The 6995-nt window shown below is 56.5% G+C and overlaps 1 non-coding gene and 1 pseudogene across 1 annotated transcript; both read right to left on the bottom strand.

Moving 5' to 3' along the window:
• Window positions 1-1795: 1795 nt before the first annotated feature.
• LOC124751066 lies at window positions 1796-1952 on the bottom strand (annotated as a pseudogene).
• A 350-nt stretch (window positions 1953-2302) lies between these two features.
• LOC124751059 lies at window positions 2303-4204 on the bottom strand. The gene has a single exon (XR_007012020.1). It is a non-coding gene; the product is annotated as a small subunit ribosomal RNA (ribosomal RNA).
• Window positions 4205-6995: the final 2791 nt, after the last annotated feature.

The raw sequence follows: 6995 nt of genomic DNA, 5'->3' as shown, positions 1-6995 counted from the left end.
ACTCCTTAGCGGATTCCGACTTCCATGGCCACCGTCCTGCTGTCTTAAGCAACCAACGCCTTTCATGGTTTCCCATGAGCGTCGATTCGGGCGCCTTAACTCGGCGTTTGGTTCATCCCACAGCGCCAGTTCTGCTTACCAAAAGTGGCCCACTTGGCACTCCGATCCGAGTCGTTTGCTCGCGGCTTCAGCATATCAAGCAAGCCGGAGATCTCACCCATTTAAAGTTTGAGGAATAGGTTGAGGTCGTTTCGGCCCCAAGGGCCTCTAATCATTCGCTTTACCGGATGAGACTCGTACGAGCACCAGCTATCCTGAGGGAACTTCGGAGGGAACCAGCTACTAGATGGTTCGATTAGTCTTTCGCCCCTATACCCAGCTCCGACGATCGATTTGCACGTCAGAATCGCTACGGACCTCCATCAGGGTTTCCCCTGACTTCGTCCTGGCCAGGCATAGTTCACCATCTTTCGGGTCCCAACGTGTACGCTCTAGGTGCGCCTCACCTCGCAATGAGGACGAGACGCCCCGGGAGTGCGGAGGCCGCCGCCCCGTGAAGGGCGGGGAAGCCCCATCCTCCCTCGGCCCGCGCAAGGCGAGACCTTCACTTTCATTACGCCTTTAGGTTTCGTACAGCCCAATGACTCGCGCACATGTTAGACTCCTTGGTCCGTGTTTCAAGACGGGTCGTGAAATTGTCCAAAGCTGAAGCGCCGCTGACGGGAGCGATTATTCCGCCCCGAGAGCATCCCGAGCCAACAGCGGCGCGGGTCCGGGGCCGGGCCAGGTAGGTCCGTCATCCGGGAAGAACCGCGCGCGCTTGCCGGGAGCCCGAGCGCCCAAAGGGGCGAATCGACTCCTCCAGATATACCGCCGGGCAGCCAGCCAGGACACCGGGGCTCTGCCCAACAGACGCGAACCGAGGCCCGCGGAAGGACAGGCTGCGCACCCGGGCCGTAGGCCGGCACCCAGCGGGTCGCGACGTCCTACTAGGGGAGAAGTGCGGCCCACCGCACACCGGAACGGCCCCACCCCGCGGCGAGTGGAAAGGCAACCGGACACGACCCCGCCGCGGATTGCTCCGCGCGGGCGGCCGGCCCCATCTGCCGAGGGCGGAGGCCAGTGGCCGGATGGGCGTGAATCTCACCCGTTCGACCTTTCGGACTTCTCACGTTTACCCCAGAACGGTTTCACGTACTTTTGAACTCTCTCTTCAAAGTTCTTTTCAACTTTCCCTCACGGTACTTGTTCGCTATCGGTCTCGTGGTCATATTTAGTCTCAGATGGAGTTTACCACCCACTTGGAGCTGCACTCTCAAGCAACCCGACTCGAAGGAGAGGTCCCGCCGACGCTCGCACCGGCCGCTACGGGCCTGGCACCCTCTACGGGCCGTGGCCTCATTCAAGTTGGACTTGGGCTCGGCGCGAGGCGTCGGGTAGTGGACCCTCCCAAACACCACATGCCACGACAGGCGGCAGCCTGCGGGGTTCGGTGCTGGACTCTTCCCTGTTCGCTCGCCGCTACTGGGGGAATCCTTGTTAGTTTCTTTTCCTCCGCTTAGTAATATGCTTAAATTCAGCGGGTAGTCTCGCCTGCTCTGAGGTCGTTGTACGAGGTGTCGCACGCCACACCGCAGCCGGCTGTGCACGCTACCGAGAAAGTACGGTATGCGAACCGCCAGGCGACGGGCGGCGCCATCGCACGTTTGAGGAGACGCGGCCGGCCCCACAGGCGGCCGCGACACTCCCAGGTCTGCGAAGCGGGGCAAACGCCGCGCGCTTCAGTATACGTAGCCGACCCTCAGCCAGGACGTGGCCCGGGAACGGAATCCATGGACCGCAATGTGCGTTTCGAAACGTCGATGTTCATGTGTCCTGCAGTTCACATGTCGACGCGCAATTTGCTGCGTTCTTCATCGACCCACGAGCCGAGTGATCCACCGTCCTGGGTGATCTTTTCTCAGTTTCCGCCGTCTCTTTCGAGACGGTCGCATAGGCGGGAGTGAGGCGTGTGGCGGCCCCTGTTCCAGCGTTCTGTGTCCAACGGCCTCACGGCCGACGGGCGTCGTACGGCTCCACACGGAGCGGACAGGCACTCGGGCGAAAGTCATTCAAAACCGGCGCCAGGCGCCAGGTGCCGCAGGCCAGCCGCTCCAGCGCTTCAGCGCTCGTACCACACAACATTGCCGCTAGTTTTGAGAGGCACGCGTGGTTCCGCACGCGGCGCACGGCTACGGCGAGCCGTACAGGTAGCGTGTTGCGCGACACGACACGCACATCGAAAGACATGCAGTCTAGTCGGTAATGATCCTTCCGCAGGTTCACCTACGGAAACCTTGTTACGACTTTTACTTCCTCTAAATGATCAAGTTTGGTCATCTTTCCGGTAGCATCGGCAACGACAGAGTCAATGCCGCGTACCAGTCCGAAGACCTCACTAAATCATTCAATCGGTAGTAGCGACGGGCGGTGTGTACAAAGGGCAGGACGTAATCAACGCGAGCTTATGACTCGCGCTTACTGGGAATTCCTCGTTCATGGGGAACAATTGCAAGCCCCAATCCCTAGCACGAAGGAGGTTCAGCGGGTTACCCCGACCTTTCGGCCTAGGAAGACACGCTGATTCCTTCAGTGTAGCGCGCGTGCGGCCAGAACATCTAAGGGCATCACAGACCTGTTATTGCTCAATCTCGTGCGGCTAGAAGCCGCCTGTCCCTCTAAGAAGAAAAGTAATCGCTGACAGCACGAAGGATGTCACGCGACTAGTTAGCAGGCTAGAGTCTCGTTCGTTATCGGAATTAACCAGACAAATCGCTCCACCAACTAAGAACGGCCATGCACCACCACCCACCGAATCAAGAAAGAGCTATCAATCTGTCAATCCTTCCGGTGTCCGGGCCTGGTGAGGTTTCCCGTGTTGAGTCAAATTAAGCCGCAGGCTCCACTCCTGGTGGTGCCCTTCCGTCAATTCCTTTAAGTTTCAGCTTTGCAACCATACTTCCCCCGGAACCCAAAAGCTTTGGTTTCCCGGAGGCTGCCCGCCGAGTCATCGGAGGAACTGCGGCGGATCGCTGGCTGGCATCGTTTATGGTTAGAACTAGGGCGGTATCTGATCGCCTTCGAACCTCTAACTTTCGTTCTTGATTAATGAAAACATACTTGGCAAATGCTTTCGCTTCTGTTCGTCTTGCGACGATCCAAGAATTTCACCTCTAACGTCGCAATACGATGCCCCCGCCTGTCCCTATTAATCATTACCTCGGTTCCGAAAACAACAAAATAGAACCGAGGTCCTATTCCATTATTCCATGCACACAGTATTCAGGCGGGCTTGCCTGCTTTAAGCACTCTAATTTGTTCAAAGTAAACGTGCCGGCCCACCGAGACACTCAATAAAGAGCACCCTGGTAGGATTTCAACGGGGTCCGCCTCGGGACGCACGAGCACGCACGAGGCGGTCGCACGCCTTCGGCTCGCCCCACCGGCAGGACGTCCCACGATACATGCCAGTTAAACACCGACGGGCGGTGAACCAACAGCGTGGGACACAAATCCAACTACGAGCTTTTTAACCGCAACAACTTTAATATACGCTATTGGAGCTGGAATTACCGCGGCTGCTGGCACCAGACTTGCCCTCCAATAGATACTCGTTAAAGGATTTAAAGTGTACTCATTCCGATTACGGGGCCTCGGATGAGTCCCGTATCGTTATTTTCGTCACTACCTCCCCGTGCCGGGAGTGGGTAATTTGCGCGCCTGCTGCCTTCCTTGGATGTGGTAGCCGTTTCTCAGGCTCCCTCTCCGGAATCGAACCCTGATTCCCCGTTACCCGTTACAACCATGGTAGGCGCAGAACCTACCATCGACAGTTGATAAGGCAGACATTTGAAAGATGCGTCGCCGGTACGAGGACCGTGCGATCAGCCAAAGTTATTCAGAGTCACCAAGGCAAACGGACCGGACGAGCCGACCGATTGGTTTTGATCTAATAAAAGCGTCCCTTCCATCTCTGGTCGGGACTCTGTTTGCATGTATTAGCTCTAGAATTACCACAGTTATCCAAGTAACGTGGGTACGATCTAAGGAACCATAACTGATTTAATGAGCCATTCGCGGTTTCACCTTAATGCGGCTTGTACTGAGACATGCATGGCTTAATCTTTGAGACAAGCATATGACTACTGGCAGGATCAACCAGGGAGCTGCGTCAACTAGAGCTGAGCAGCCGGCCGCCCGGGAGTGTGTCCCGGGGGCCCGCGCGAACACGCAAGCGTCCGCTCAATCATTCTGCAAACAGGAGGAGGCTGAGCTCCCCTGCACAATACACCTCGAAACCCTCTCAGGTCCCGGCGGCGCGCAGCGCCGTCCCAAGTACTTGGTCGGGTTCGAGAGAGGCGCAATCGCCCGGAGTTAGGCGAGTAGACGCTTTCGGTGCGACCACCGTGCTCCCAACTGAGCTTGCCGCTGCCGACAGAGGCCCGGGAGCGTGCTGTCGTGGCATTGCCGGCGGGAGACAACACGCGCCACCTACGGTGACCGGCAGCTCCAACGCCAGCGCCACAGAAGGACAAAAGCCCCACTTGGGTGCCGAAGCGAACTCTCCCAGCACAGCGCACGCGCCAACACATCCGCACAGCTGCGATACAAACCACCAGCGAGAACCGCTGGGGCGACCGAGCAGCAGACGGCGTCGCGGCGCCGAGCGCCGGGCGGCGGCGCATCCTCAACGCACACAGTCCTCAATCGGACCAGCACACTGAAGATGTCCACCGCGCTTCGCACCGGGCCCGCGAGGACCTACTTTGGCCGCACGGCGCCGCGCGCAGGGTGCGCCGGCGCGCAGCTGCGACGCCTGCCGCGTCCGTCGGCCGGCGCGCCTGCCACTGGCCGCCCCCACCAGCCGGCTGTAGCGCGTGCGCCCACGCACCGCGCGGCCAGCACGCCGGGAGGCGCCCCTCACCGGCCGGGGACGGTCCCACCCAGCCACCGCCGCGTATCGCTTCACACCCAGATGCCGTTCAGTTTCGTCGGCATGGTGGGTATCGCTGGAACAACCGGTTCGTACCTCAACCTATCGTCGCCATCACCGATTCACCCCTAGCGAGAACAACCGCACCACAACAGGTTACCATTTGTTCATTTGCGTAACTTCACCAGAAAACGCAGGCGTCCATCGCCATTTGCAACTTCAACGATTATTGCATGCCTGTGTCAGGTGTCACGCCACACTACGTCTGCCCACATACACGCAACAAAATGTGCACGCCTAGACAATACGTGGAAGGTGGCCCCCGTACGTATGCGATGTCCATTGCTCGAACGACTGTCAACCGGCCTCTGTAGCATGTCGCAGATATGGAACGCGGTGCACCATGCCATCACGGTGTGTGAGGAGAGACGACTAGGTCCGAATACATCAACAGACAGCTCATGCTGATCGCCATCCACGGCGTCCGTTCCTCCCACACGTCTCTATGGCGTACCACACTGCAATCCAGCTCTCATAGGGAGACGACACGTAGCTGCGTGCACAATATTTGCACTGTATGGTCCGCCGTTTTTGGGCGCAGTCGTTGTACGGTCACACATGTGCCACGATGTATCATTCGGTACATAAGGACGAATGTGCAGTACAGATTGTGGTTTACGCGTACGACATTAGCGGACGGTTGACACAGGCCGCACCACAACGTAGCCTGAGTACGTCGCATGCGAAGGCATTGAACATGCAAACTTCTCACCAACCAGCTTGCGAAGGCAGGGGGGCAAGGTGGGGACGTGGGAGGGGGCGGGCATGTACGTCCTGCTGCCATCCACATTACAGTGTACAGCAGGAGCATGTGGAAAGTCAGCAAGACTTGCAAGGTGTTTAACATGAAGCGATACACAGGGGAGCGGGCAGTGCGAGTAGCGAACTATATTGCGAGGGTTGCGGGTGGGCAACACTACACTAATTGAACGAGTCGTATAACAATTACAGAGCAGGTTTAGGCGACAACATGGGTTACGTTAGGGGACAACGTGGGTTACGTTAGGGGACAACGTGGGTTACTTTAGGGGACAACGTGGGTTAGGTTAAGGCACAACGTGGGTTAGGTTAAGGCACAACGTGGGTTAGGTTAAGGCACAACGTGGGTTAGGTTAAGGCACAACGTGGGTTAGGTTAAGGCACAACGTGGGTTAGGTTAAGGCACAACGTGGGTTAGGTTAAGGCACAACGTGGGTTAGGTTAAGGCACAACATGGTTAGGTTAAGGCACAACATGGGTTAGGTTAAGGCACAACATGGGTTAGGTTAAGGCACAACGTGGGTTAGGTTAAGGCACAACGTGGGTTAGGTTAAGGCACAACGTGGGTTAGGTTAAGGCACAACGTGGGTTAGGTTAAGGCACAACGTGGGTTAGGTTAAGGCACAACATGGGTTAGGTTAAGGCACAACATGGGTTAGGTTAAGGCACAACATGGGTTAGGTTAAGGCACAACATGGGTTAGGTTAAGGCACAACATGGGTTAGGTTAAGGCACAACATGGGTTAGGTTAAGGCACAACGTGGGTTAGGTTAAGGCACAACGTGGGTTAGGTTAAGGCACAACGTGGGTTAGGTTAAGGCACAACGTGGGTTAGGTTAAGGCACAACATGGGTTAGGTTAAGGCACAACATGGGTAGGTTAAGGCACAACATGGGTTAGGTTAAGGCACAACATGGGTTAGGTTAAGGCACAACATGGGTTAGGTTAAGGCACAACATGGGTTAGGTTAAGGCACAACATGGGTTAGGTTAAGGTACAACATGGGTTAGGTTAAGGTACAACATGGGTTAGGTTAAGGTACAACATGGTTAGGTTAAGGTACAACATGGGTTAGGTTAAGGTACAACATGGGTTAGGTTAAGGTACAACATGGGTTAGGTTAAGGTACAACATGGGTTAGGTTAAGGTACAACATGGGTTAGGTTAAGGTACAACATGGGTTAGGTTAAGGTACAACATGGGT

The sequence above is a fragment of the Schistocerca piceifrons genome, unplaced genomic scaffold (assembly GCF_021461385.2).
Source record: "Schistocerca piceifrons isolate TAMUIC-IGC-003096 unplaced genomic scaffold, iqSchPice1.1 HiC_scaffold_450, whole genome shotgun sequence".
NCBI lineage: Eukaryota > Metazoa > Arthropoda > Insecta > Orthoptera > Acrididae > Schistocerca > Schistocerca piceifrons.
This window is presented reverse-complemented; position numbering and strand designations above follow the sequence as displayed.